Consider the following 14,402-nt stretch of genomic DNA (forward strand, 5'->3'; position numbering starts at 1 on the left):
CTGGTATAATGTGGCCCAGACATCCCGATGTTGGGTTTCTGAAGCAATCCTCCCGGGTGATTCTACCCTGTCCCCACCATCACTCGTCCCCCACGCCCCCCCACGCCCCCCTCCACCACCCTAGCCTCATGAGACCTTCAACTGAGGCCCTGTGTCTGATATCACACGTGGCTATAAAAGATCCCATGGTAGTATTTCAAACAAGAACAAAGCAGTTCTCCCCCATGTCCTGGCCGATATTTGTCCCAAAATCAACAGCACAAAAACAAATTATCTGGTCATTATCACATTGCTGTGTGTGGGATCTTGCTGTGCGCAAATAGGCTGCTGTGTTTCCTACATTCTAACAATTCACTTTCTGATTGGTGGGGGAAAGTAATGCATTGTAACAATGGACAAGCCGAGTAACCGATTACAACAATGACTACATTTCATTGTCTGGGTGGTGCATTGGGACATGCTAAGGTTGTGAATGGTGCTATATTGCTGTTCCAGCCATAGTCCCAAAGGCATCTCTCCCCATGAGGGAGAGACAGCTGGTGATGTATAGCTTGAGGGTTACTACTCTCACGCGTGGGGCTAGGCGAGGAGGGAGGCCTCCATGAACTACCGCAACCAGTATGGGAATTAAACCCGCACTGTTGACATCTTTCTGCATCATACTCTAGCCATCTAGCTAAAGTTATTTCCTTAGTCGCAATGGGTTGATGGGCTGAATGGCCGATTCTGGACTCTGGATTACCAGATGCTTTTAAACTAATCCACACTTGGAAAGAAGGAGACTGAGGGTTACCAACTCTGCTTGGACATATTCCAGGAGGTTTCATCACATGACCTCCTGCCTCCAACCACCCGTCCGCACACTCTCCATTGGTTGCCTGACCACCTCCATCATTACAGCGCAATGTCTTCTCCCACCAATCAGAGAGTGAGTCGAGCCTTCACTCAGAGGGTTGTGAATTGTTGGAATTCTTTACCCCAGACAGCTGTGGATGCTCAGCCATTGAGTATATTCAAGCAGAGATCAATAGATTTTTGGATATCAAGGAATCAAGGGATATGGCGATTGGGCAGGATCATATTGAACAGTGGACTAGGCTCGAGGGGCCGAATGGCCGACTCCTGCTCCTATTTCTTACGTTCTTCTGCATCCGATTGGAGGTGTGTCATGCTGCCTTTTTTGCCCTTCTGCAATATTTTATTCGAATGTTCCTATGCTTTTCTCCCGACATTGCCCCCAGCAGTGTCCTCGGGATTACTCTTTAATTCTTGCAGACTGCGGGCACTCCTGCACGGTCGGAACCCTCAGGAGATCAGGAGCATGAATATACAACAATTGTTGGAAATGGAGACCCGGGGCCTGATTTTTTTCTTGGCTGCATTAACAGGACATTCTGAGCATGTGTACCTCTGACCTACCACTGTTAAATGAATGAATGGCGAAGTGTACCAGATGGGATGAGCACAGAGGCTGAAAGACCCAATGAACAGGCAGAGTTTGACATAACTTCACCCAAAGAATATGTGCACAAGGTTTTGGGCCATTTAAGAAAAAGACTATAGCACCTTTCATGATCTCAGAATGTCCCAAAGTGCTTTACAGCCAATGAAAGACTTTTGAAGTGTAGTCACTGTTGTAATGTAGAAAACACAGCAGCTAATTTGTGCACAGCAAGATCCCACAAACAGCAATATTCTAATGTCCAGATAATCTGGTGTTTGTGATGTTGACTAAGGGATATCTATTGGCCAGGACACTGAAACGAACTCCCCTGCTCTTCTCTGAAATAACGCCATGGGATCTTTACATCACCTGAGATATCAGGCAGGGGCTCGGTTTTCGGTCTCATCTGAAACATGGCTCCTGAATACATTTGAACTTTTCTGTAAGTTTTGAGATTCCCATTTGACTGTCGGAAACTGAAATCAAATCCTGGCTGTGTCATTGCCTTGCTTTGCCAAGTGCCCTGAATGTAATTTTTACAACATTTTAAATGACTGGAAAAATGGAACTGGATGGAAGCAGAGCTGCATGTTAATTGGCCCCAGTGTGAAGACCCACTCGATAAGTTTTCCATTCCTTGCACAACTACAAATATGGTTATGTATATAAAGCAGTGTATATTTAGTAATAACCAGTAATAATGATATGTCAACCACTGCCACAACATGTTGCTCTCATCTCTCTTTCTGTCTAACTTTGTCTGTCGTTCTCTTGGCCTTTTTTTCTGCATCCCTATCTGTCTCTCTGTCTGCATTTCTTTTGCTGCCTTTGTCTCTTTCTCTCTCCCTGTTGGTCTCCCGTTGTCTGCCTCTCTCTTCCTCGGTCTCTTTCTCTCGTTCTCTCTCTGTCTCCTCCTTTCTTTCTTCTCTCTGCCTCACAAACCCAACTTCCACATCTACTTCCACATCTACTTAATGTGCGCTGCAAGGAGTCAGATAAAAAAAGACAGACTTGCATTTATATAGAACCTATTATGACCTCAGGATGTCCCAAAGTGCTGAACAACCAATGAAGTACTTTTGAAGAGTAGTCACTGTTGTAATGTAGAAAACATGGCAGCTAATTTGTGCACAGCAAGCTCCCACAAACAGCAACGGAACAATGACTAGATTTTAGTGATGTTGATTGAGGGATAAATACTGACCAGGATGGGAGGGTTGACTCCGCTGCGTTTCTGTGAATAGAACTGAGGGACCTTTTTCGTCCACCTGAGAGATCAGATGGGGATTCAGTTCATCATCTCATGCGACAGTGCAGCACTCCCTCAGTACTGACTCTCCGACAGTGCAGCGCTCCCTCAGTATTGACCCTCTGACAGTGCAGCACTCCCTCAGTACTGACCCTCTGACAGTGCAGCACTCCCTCAGTACTGACCCTCTGACAGTGCAGTACTCCCTCAGTACTGACCCTCCGACAGTGCAGCACTCCCTCAGGACTGACCCTCCGACTGTGCAGCACTCCCTCAGTACTGACCCTCTGACAGTGCAGTACTCCCTCAGTATTGACCCTCTGACAGTGCAGCACTCCCTCAGTACTGACCCTCTGACAGTGCAGCACTCCCTCAGGACTGACCCTCCGACTGTGCAGCACTCCCTCAGTACTACCCCTCCGACTGTGCAGCACTCCCTCAGTACTACCCCTCCAACAGTGCAGCACTCCCTCAGTACTGCCCCTCTGACAGTGCAGCACTCCCTCAGTACTGCCCCTGTGACAGTGCAGCACTCCCTCAGTACTGCCCCTCTGACAGTGTAGCACTCCCTCAGTACTACCCCTCCAACAGTGCAGCACGCCCTCAGTACTGACCCTCTGACAGTGCAGCACGCCCTCAGTACTGACCCTCTGACAGTGCAGCACTCCCTCAGTACTGCCCCTGTGACAGTGCAGCACTCCCTCAGTACTGCCCCTCTGACAGTGCAGTACTACCTCAGTACTGCCCTTCTGATCGTGCAGCACTCCCTCAGTACTGACCCTCTGACAGTCCAGCACTCCCTCAGTACTGACCCTCCGAAAGTGCAGCACTCCCGCAGGACTGACCCTCCAACTGTGCAGCACTCCCTCAGTACTGCCCCTCCAACAGTGCAGCACTTCCTCAGTACTAACCCTCTGACAGTGCAGCACTCCCTCAATACTGACCCTCTGACAGTGCAGAATTCCCTCAGTACTGCTCCTCTGACGGTGCAGCACTCCCTCAGTACTGACCGTCTGTCAGTGCAGCACTCCCTCAGTGCTGCCCCTGTGACAGTGCAGCACTCCCTCATTACTGACCTTCTGACAGTGCAGCACTCCCTTAGTACTTACCCTCTGACCGTGCAGTGCTCGCTCAATACTGCCCCTCTGACAGTGCAGCACTCCCTCAATACTGCCCCTCTGACAGTGCAGCACTCCCTCAATACTGCCCCTCTGACAGTGCGGCACTCCCTCAGTACTGACCCTGGGACAGTGCAGCGCTCCCCCAGTACTGCCCCTGAGACAGTGCAGCACTCCCTCAATACTGATCCTGGGACAATGCAGCACTCCCTCAGTACTGCCCCTGAGACAGTGCAGCGCTCCCTCAGTACTGCCCCTGAGACAGTGCAGCACTCCCTCAGTACTCACACTCTGACAGTGCAGCATTCCCTCAGTACTGACCCCCTGACAGTGCAGCACTCCCTCAATACTGCCCCTGTGACAGTGCAGCACTCCCTCAATACTGACCCTCCGACAGTGCAGCACTCCCTTAGTACTGACCCTCTGACAGTGCAGCACTCCCTCAGTACTGACCCTGGGACAGTGCAGCACTCCCTCAGTACTGACCCTCTCACAGTGCAGCACTCCCTCAATACTGCCTCTCTGACAGTGCAGCACTCCCTCAATACTGCCCCTCTGACAGTGCGGCACTCCCTCAGTACTGACCCTGGGACAGTGAAGCGCTTCCTCAGTACTGCCCCTGAGACAGTGCAGCACTCCCTCAGTACTGCCCCTCTGACAGTGCAGCACTCCCTCAGTACTGCCCCTGTGACAGTGCAGCACTCCCTCAGTACTGATCCTCTGACAGTGCAGAACTCCCTCAGTACGGACCCTCTGACAGTGCAGCATTCCCTCAGTACTGACCCTCTGACAGTGCAGCACTCCCTCAATACTGCCTCTGTGACAGTGCAGCACTCCCTCAATACTGACCCTCTGACAGTGCTGCACTCCCTCAGTACTGACACTCTGACAGTGCAGCACTCCTTCAGTACTGACCCTCTGACTGTGCAGCACTCCCTCAGTTCTTCTTCTTTGGCCTCCTTATCTCGAGAGACAATGGGTAAGCGCCTGGAGGAGGTCAGTGGTATGTGGAGCAGCGCCTGGAGTGGCTATAAAGGTCAATTCTAGAGTGACAGGCTCTTCCACAGGTGCTGCAGAAAAATTTGTTTGTCGGGGCTATTACACAGTTGGCTCTACCCTTGTACTTTTGTCTTTTTTCCTGCCAACTGCTAAGTCTCTTCGACTCACCACACTTTAGCGCCGCCTTTATGGCTGCCCGCCAGTTCTGGCGGTCGCTGGCAACTGACTCCCACGACTTGTGATCAATGTCACAGGATTTCATGTCGCGTTTGCAGACGTCTTTAAAGCGGAGTCATGGACGGCCAGTGGGTCTGATACCAGTGACGATCTCGCTGTACAATGTGTCTTTGGGGATCCTGCCATCTTCCATGCGGCTCACATGGCCAAGCCATTTCAAGCGCCGCTGACTCAGTAGTGTGTACAAGCTGGGGATGTTGGCCGCCTCGAGGACTTCTGTGTTGGAGATACGGTCCTGCCACCTGATGCCAAGGATTCTCCGGAGGCAGCGAAGATGGATTGAATTGAGACGTCGCTCTTGGCTGACATACGTTGTCCAGGCCTCGCTGCCGTAGAGCAAGGTACTGAGGACACAGGCTTGATACATTCGGACTTTTGTGTTCCGTGTCAGTACGCCATTTTCCCACTCTCTCTTGGCCAGTCTGGACATAGCAGTGGAAGCCTTTCCCATGTGTTTGTTGATTTCTGCATCGAGAGACAGGTTACTGGTGATAGTTGAGCCTAGGTACTGTCATGGGAATGCCAGTCTAGATTTTATGCTGAAATTTCTGAAGTGGGCCTTAAATTTAGGACCTTCTGAGTCAGGTGACTGTGCTACCCACTGAGCCACCGCTATTATGGCCTTGAAGACAGGAGCCCGATAGAATAGAACGGGAATATTTAAATGGCTGTGCCTCCAGCAGAAAAACTGCTTTGTCCATTAAAATCGTAAACCTGTGGTATCCAACCTTTGTTGTGCCAACATAAGTGTGTTCCGTGGAATACGGGTGAACCCATGTTTCCGGTAATTCTCACAGATCCTACAAGAGAAGGGGCAATACTGGACCTAATCCTCGGGAATGAAGCTGAACAAGTGGTAGAAGTGTCAGTGGGGGAGCATTTCAGGGATAGTGACCATAACTCTATAAGATTTAAGGTAGTTATGGAAAAGGATCAAGATGGACCAAAAATAAAGGTACAGAATTGGGGGAAGGCTGATTTTAAGATGATAAAACAGATCTGGCCAAAGTGGACTGGGAGCAGCTACCTGTAGGAAAGTCTACATCAGACCAGTGGGAGTCATTCAAAAGAGGAAATTGTGAGAGTTCAGAGCCAACATGTACCCATTAAGGTGAAGGGTAGGACCAACAGGGAACTCCTCTTTGCTGGCGATGCTGCATTAACATCTCACACTGAAGAGTGTCTCCAGAATCGCATCGACAGGTTTGCGTCTGTCTGCAACGAATTTGGCCTAACCATCAACCTCAAGAAAACGAACATCATGGGACAGGACGTCAGAAATGCTCCATCCATCAATATTGGCAACCACGCTCTGGAAGTGGTTCAAGAGTTCACCTACCTAGGCTCAACTATCACCAGTAACCTGTCTCTCGATGCAGAAATCAACAAGCGCATGGGAAAGGCTTCCACTGCTATGTCCAGACTGGCCAACAGAGTGTGGGAAAATGGCGTACTGTCACAGAACACAAAAGTCCGCGTGTATCAAGCCTGTATCCTCAGTCCCTTGCTCTACCGTAGCGAGGCCTGGACAATGTATGTCAGCCAAGAGTGACGTCTCAATTCATTCCATCTTCGCTGCCTCCGGAGAATACTTGGCATCAGGTGGCAGGACCGTATCTCCAACACAGAAGTCCTCGAGGCGGCCAACATCCCCAGCTTATACACACTACTGAGTCAACGGCGCTTGAGATGGCTTGGCCATGTGAGCCGCATGGAAGATGGCAGGATCCCCAAAGACACATTGTACAGCGAGCTCGCCACTGGTATCAGACCCACTGGCCGTCCATGTCTCCGCTTTAAAGATGTCTGCAAACGCGACATGAAGTCGTGTGACATTGATCACAAGTCGTGGGAGTCAGTTGCCAGCGGTCGCCAGAGCTGGCGGGCAGCCATAAAGTGTGGCGAGTCGAAGAGACTTAGCAGTTGGCAGGAAAAAAGACAGAGGTGCAAGGGGAGAGCCAACTGTGTAACAGCCCCGACAAACAAATTTTTCTGCAGCACCTGTGGAAGAGCCTGTCACTCTAGAATTGGCCTTTATAGCCACTCCAGGTGCTGCTTCACAAACTACTGACCACCTCCAGGCGCTTACTCATTGTCTCTCGAGACAAGGAGGCCAAAGAAGAAGAAGAGGACCAACAAGTCTAGGGAACCCTGGATGTCAAGGGATATAGAGGATTGGATCAGCAAAAAAAAGGAGGCTTACGGCAGATCCTAAGCGCTGAAAACAGTGGAGGCCCCAGAGGAGTATAGAAAGTGTAGGGTAGCACTTAAAAATGTAATTAGAAGAGCGAAGAGGGGACATGAAAAAACACTGGTGGGCAAGATAAAGGAAAATCTTAAGGCGTTTTATAAGTATATTAAGAGTAAGAGGATACAGGGAAAGAGTAGGGCCCCTTAGGGACCAACGTGGCAATCTGTGTGTGGAGCTGGAGGACATAGGACAGGTTTTAATGATTACTTTTCATCTGTTTTCACTGTGGTGAAGGACGATGTAGGTGTAGAGATCAGGGAGGGGGATTGTGATATACTTGAACATATTAGCATTGAAAGGGAGGAAGTATTAGCTGTTTAGTGGGCTTAAAAGTGGATAAATCCTCAGGTCCAGATGAGATGTATCCCAGGTTGTTGTGTGAGGCAAGGGAGGAGATAGCAGGGGCTCTGACACAAATTTTCAAATCCTCTCTGGCCACAGGAGAGGTACCAGAGGACTGGAGGACAGTGAATGTGGTACCATTATTCAAGAAGGGTAACAGGGATAAACCAGGTAATTACAGGCCGGTGAGTCTAACATCAGTGGTAGGGAAACTATTGGAAAAAATTCTGAGGGACAGGATTAATCTCCATTTGGAGAGGCAGGGATTAATCAGGGATAGTCAGCATGGCTTTGTCAGGGGGAGATAGTGTCTAACTAACTAGAGAGAATTTTTCGAGGAGGTGACTAGATGTGTAGATGAGGGTAAAGCTGATGTAGTATACATGGATTTCAGTAAGGCTTTTGATAAGGTCCCGCATTGGAGATTGGTTAAGAAGGGAAGAGCCCATGGGATCCAGGGCAATTTGAGAAATTGGATCCAAAATTGGCTTAGTGGCAGGAGGCAGAGGGTGATGGTCGAGGGTTGTTTTTGTGAGTGGAAGCCTGTGACCAGTGGTGTCCAACAGGGATTGGTGCTGGGACCCTTGTGTTTGTCGTATACATTAATGATTTAGACGTGAATATAGGAGGTATGATCAGTAGTTTGCAGATGACATGAAAATTGGTGGTGTCGTAAATAGTGAGGAGGAAATCCTTAGATTACAGGGAGATATAGATGGGCTGGTAAGATGGGCGGAGCAGTGGCAAATGGAATTTAATCCTGAAAAGTGTGAGGTAATGCATTTTGGGAGGACTAACAAGGCAAGGGAATATACAATGCATGGTAGGACCCTAGGAAGTACAGAGGGTTAGTGGGACCTTGGTGTACTTGTCCATAGATCATTGAAGGCAGCAGCACAGGTAGATAAGGTGGTTAGGAAGGCATATGGGATACTTGCCTTTATTAGCCGAGGCATAGAATATAAGAGCAGGGAGGTTATGATGGAGCTGTATAAAATGCTAGTTAGGCCACAGCTGGAGTACTGTGTACAGTTCTGGGTACTACACTATAGGAAGGATGTGATTGCACTGGAGAGGGTGCAGAGGAGATTCACCAGGATGTTGCCTGGGCTGGAGCATTTCAGCTATGAAGAGAGACTGAAAAGGCTAGGGTTGTTTTCCTTAGAGCAGAGAAGGCTGAGGGGGGACATGATTGAGGTATACAAAATTATGAGGGGCATTGATAGGATAGATATGAAGAAACTTTTTCCCTTAACGGAGGGGTCAATAACCAGGGGGCATAGATTTAAGGTAAGGGGCAGGAGGTTTAGGGGGGATTTGAGGAAAAATGTTTTCACTCAGAGGGTAGTTGGAATCTTGAACGCACTGCCTGAAGAGGCAGGAACCCTCACAACATTTAAGAAATATTTAGATGAGCACTTGAAACGCCATAGCATACAAGGCTACGGGCCAAGTGCAGGAATATGGGATTAGAATAGTTGGGTGCTGGATGGCCAGCACAGACATGATGGGCCGAAGGGCCTGTATCTCTGCTGTATAACTCTATGGCTCTATCTCAGGTGCTGATGCTAACACATCTCCACCTTCTTATTTAGAGTTTCTGCATTGATGCAAGCACATTAATAACAGCCCTTAACAAACCTTTCGGCCCACTGTGTTCATACTTGACACATCAGTAAACAAGAAATGTAAGGACTCTCTGCGTGGGTTTTAGCTGCTGGAACACCAGGGCTCGTGGAAGCTCAGCTTGGACTGGGGTTGTCAGTTATGATTGGATGTATTCCTGGAGGTTTCATCACATAACCTCCTGCATCCAATCACACCCTCCGCCGCTGGTCCCCAAACAAGTCTGTCCCTGTGACGCCCTGCCTCCAGGTAGCCAATTGAAAATCAGAACTCTGTTACCTGATTAGATAAGCAGCCTTTTTCACCCCTCTCTAATATTTTTATAAATAATAAAAAAAGGTGTTCAAGGAAAATGAAACAAAAAACACAAATATTTTGTCGTGACGGCGGCAGATTCAATTGTGGGAAAAGGACCAGCGGAGCTGTTCTTCCAGAGAGCTGGCACGGACACAATGGGCAGAATGGCCCCCGTCTGGAGAGCAGTTAATAAAGCATACAGTATGCTCAGCTTTATTAGCAGGGGCATAGAGTACAAGTGCAGGGAGTTTATTTTGAACTTGTATAAGACACTAGTTCAGCCTCAGCTGGAGTATTGCGTCCAGTTCTGGGCACCGCACTTGAGGAAAAACGTGAGGACATTGGAGAGAGTGCAGAAAAGATTCACGAGATTGGTTCCAGGGATGAGGAATTTCAGGTTTGAAGATAGATTGGAGAAGTTAGGACTGTTTTCCTTGGAGAAGAGAAGGCTGAGAGGTGATTTGATAGAAGTGTTCAAAATCATGAGAGGTCTGGACAGAGTAGATAGAGAGAAACTGTTCCCACTCATGAAAGGATCGAGAACGAGAGGACACAGATTTAAAGTATTTGGTAAGAGAAGCAAAAGTGACATGAGGAAAAACATTTTCCCGCAGAGAGTGGTTAAGGTCTGGAATGCGCTGCCTGAGAACGTGGTGGAGGCAGGTTCAATTGAAGCATTCAAAAGGAATTAGACAGTTATATGAAAAGGAAAAATGTGCAGGGTTTTGGGGGGAAGGCAGGGGAATGGAACTGAGGGATTTGCTCACTCGGAGAGCTGGTGCAAACACATGGGCCAAATGGCCTCCTTCTGTGTTGTAATAATTCTGTGGCACTAGAATTTTTCTCCTAGGTTGCTCACAGAAATAACTTAACATAGGAAATAGGAGCAGGTATAGGCCATTCGGCCCATTGAGCCTGCTCTGCCATTCAAACAGATTATGGCTGATCATCTACTCTACGCCATTTATCCCCACTATTCCCATATCCCTTGATGTCATTAGTATCCAGAAATCTATCGATTTCTGTCTTGAACATGCTCAATGATTGAGCTTCCACAGCCCTCTGGGGTAGAGAATTCCACAGATTCACCAGCATCTGAATGAAGAAATTCCTCCTCATCTCAGTCATAAATGGTCGACCCCTTATTCTGAGACTGTGTCCCCTGGTTCTAGACTCACCAGCCAGAGGAAACATCCTACCCACATCACCCTGTATAGCTCCTTTCATGACCTCAGTGTTACAGCCGATGAAGTATTTTGTATTGTAGGAAACAGCAGCCAATTTGTGCACAGTCAGATCCCACAACAAGCAACGGGATAATGACCAGATAAGCTGTTTTAGTGATGTTGATTGAGGGCTAAGCATGTGGCAGGATATCAGGGAGAGCACCTCTGCTCTGAAATAGTGGCCATGGGATCAATTACATCCACCTGAGAGAAGAGACAGGGTCTTAGTTTAACATCTTATCTGAAAGACAGCACAGCTCTGGAGTGTCAGCCTGCATTATATGTGCTTCAGTTTCTGGAGTAGGATTTAAACCCACAACCTTCTGTGTGAAAGGTAAGTGTGCTCCCACTGAGCCAGGCTAATAATCTCTAACCCTTCGAGATTCCAGGACAATCCTGAGGGTTTTCCTCTCTAGGTTGGATGTTCCCGTTCTGCCCCCCTCCCCCCCCCCCCCCCCATTGTAAGTTTGTGATGAGGGAAAAGGATGGACTGTAAGCAACTTCTTAAACTTTCTTCAAACTTATTTTGATTTTATCATTCATTCTTTGGTCTTCTGAAAGGGTTTAGTGCTGTAAATATTACTTCCACCCAAGGTGCACACATGGACTAGGAATTTCCTCAGAACTGTTCCAGCTCCACTTCCATACTCCCGACAAAAATGACAGTGAGCGGGAACAGATTCTGAAAAATTCCTCTTCATTGCCTTTTAAACAAAAATACATGTACAGGGCTTGTGATACTAGATTTAAATCTCATGTGTTGTAACTTTCAATTCAAAGCATTTATGGGGCTGGTCATTCTCAGGCACACCAGTTCAAATGGAAATCATGATTACATTTCTATCTGTCTGATCACTAGCTCTCCTCACCATCCCTTCCACAGCCATTTCTCCTCCAACATTCCCCCGAGTACCAATCAACCTGTCTCACCCACAAAGTTCATCGTCTAAGGAGCAATGTTGCAAATGTGCAAATTGAACATTTCTTACCCTTCAAATATTCAGACTGCATCTCTTGGTTGAAATGGGTTCCTCGCCCTGATCTGTCTAACAGGTGTGGTGCTTTGATATAAAGAACTTCTGCCCTGTTTAGTTGAGGTGAATTGTTCTGGTCTACCAGGATATACCTCATTCTTCAGTGCCAATTGTAAATTTGATCACAGGTTATTCTCAAAGTCCTTGCTTCAAAAAAGAATTTGCAGAAGTGTCGATTTGACCCCGAGCAAGTTGATAACAAGACTCTGTCACAGCAGTTGATTGTTTTCGAAAAGAATTTGTTAGAATCGTCCCTGAAAACTCAGACACAGACACTGGTTGAGGATAAATTAAAATCTGAGCTGCAATAATATTTGTTCAAAGTGATCAGCAATGTCTTACATACCTTCCAAAGAAGTGCTTGCAGAGCATAATAACCCTATTGCAGACTTGCTCACTGCATGAACATGTCACCTAAACATAGGAACATAGGACAGGAGGCCATTCAGCCCTCCAGCTTTTTTCACCATCCAGTTAGGGCATGGCTGATCTGCACCTTAACTCCATTTACTCACCGTATCATTGAATACTCTTGCCTAACAAAAATGTTATTGGTAAGGGTTTTTTTTTATATACTTTCGCAGGATGTGGGCGTCACTGGCCAGGCCAGCATTTATTGCCCATCCCTAATTGCCCTTGAGAAGGTGGTGGTGAGCTGCCTTCTTGAACCGCTGCAGTCCATGTGGGGTAGGTACACCCACAGTGCTGTTAGGAAGGGAGTTCCAGGATTTTGACCCAGCGACAGTGAAGGAACAGCAATATAGTTCCAAGTCAGGATGGTGTGAAACTTGGAGGGTAACTTGCAGGTGGTGGTGTTCCCATGTGTCTGATGCCCTTGTCCATCTAGGTGGTAGAGGTCGTGGGTTTGGCAGGTGCTGTCAAAGGAGCCTTGGTGAGTTGCTGCAGTGCACACTGCTGCCACTGTGTACCGGTGGGAGTGAATGTATAAGGTACTGGATGCAGTGCCGATCAAGCGGGCTGCTTTATCCTGGATGGTGTTGAGCTTCTTGAGTGTTGTTGGAGCTGCACCCATCCAGGCAAGTGGAGAGTATTCCATCACACTCCTGACTTGTGCCTTGTAGATGGTGGACAGGCTTTGGGGAGTCAGGAGGTGAGTTACTCGCTGCAGGATTCCCAGCCTCTGACCTGCTCTTGTAGCCACAGTATGTATGTGGCTGGTCAATGATAACCCTTAGGATGTTGATAGTGGGGGATTCGGCGATTGTAATGCCATTGAACATCAAGGGGGGATGGTCATTGCCTGGAACTTGTGTGGCACGAATGTTACCTGCCATTTATCAACCCAAGGGATATGGAGCAAAAGCAAGTAAATGGAGTTGAGGTACAGCCCAGCCATGTTCTGATTGAATTGTGGAACAGGCTCGATAGGCTGAATGGCCTCCTCCTGTTCCTACGTTCCAGTGTTTCCCACAGAATGGTGGAGTGGCACTGTGACTGGTCATGTGAAAATACAGCCCATATCATCCTGATTTGGGTGACAGAGAGGACAGTAGTGTCAGCTGTCAGCGGGATCTTTTATCAAAATTAAGTATTGCAACAAGAGCAACAACTTGCATTTGTGTAGCATCTTTAACATAGTAAAATGTCCCAAGGTGCTTCACAGGAGTGTTATCAAACAAAATTTGACACCGATTGACGTAAAGGGACATTAGGCCAGGTGACCAAAAGCTTGATCAAAGAGTTTGGTTTAAGGAGTGTCTTCAAGGAGCAAAGTGAGGAAGAGAGATGGAGAGGTTTAGGGAGGGGATTCCAGAGCTCAGGGCCCAGGCAGCTGAAGACACGTCTGCCAATGGTGGAGCGATGAAAATCGGGGATGCTCAAGAGGCCAGAATTAGAGTGCAGAGATCTCAGAGGATTGTGAGGCGAGTGGAGGCTCACAGAGATAAGGAATGGCGAGGCTATGCAGGTATTTAAAAACAAGGATGAGAATTATAATATTTCCAGAGCCGTAGCCAATGTAGGTCACTGAACACAGGGGTGATGGGTGAACAGGGCTTGGCACAGGTTGGGATACAGTGAGCGAGTTTTGGATGAGCTCTAGTTTATGTAGGGTGGAAGATAGAAAACTGGCCAAGAGAGGCATGGAATGGGGGTTACAGCAATAGGTGGGGGGTGGGGGGAGGTGGGGAGGGGGCAGGTGATGGTCAGGCAATGTTACAGATGTGGAAATAGGCAGTTTTAGTGACGGTGTGAATATGTGGTCGGAAGCTCATCTCAGTGTCAAATATGACACCAAGGTTGAAACAATCTGGCTCAGCTTCAAAGAGTTTACAGGGATGGAAATGGTAGCTCAGGAATGGAATTGGTGGCAGGGACTTGGAGAGAATTTCTGCTCATTCATCACTGGATGTCAGACACGCAGTTTGACAAATCAGAGATAGTGGAGGGGTCGAGACATCTGGTAGAGCTTGGTGTTATCAGTGTACACATGGAACCTAACATTGTGTTTTCAGATGATATCGCCAAGGGGTAGCATGTAGATGAGAAATAGGAGGGGACCAAGGATTGATCATCAGGGACTCCAGAGGTATCAGTGTGCGAGCAGGAAGAGAAGCCAT

This window comes from Heterodontus francisci, chromosome 18 (assembly GCF_036365525.1).
Source record: "Heterodontus francisci isolate sHetFra1 chromosome 18, sHetFra1.hap1, whole genome shotgun sequence".
NCBI lineage: Eukaryota > Metazoa > Chordata > Chondrichthyes > Heterodontiformes > Heterodontidae > Heterodontus > Heterodontus francisci.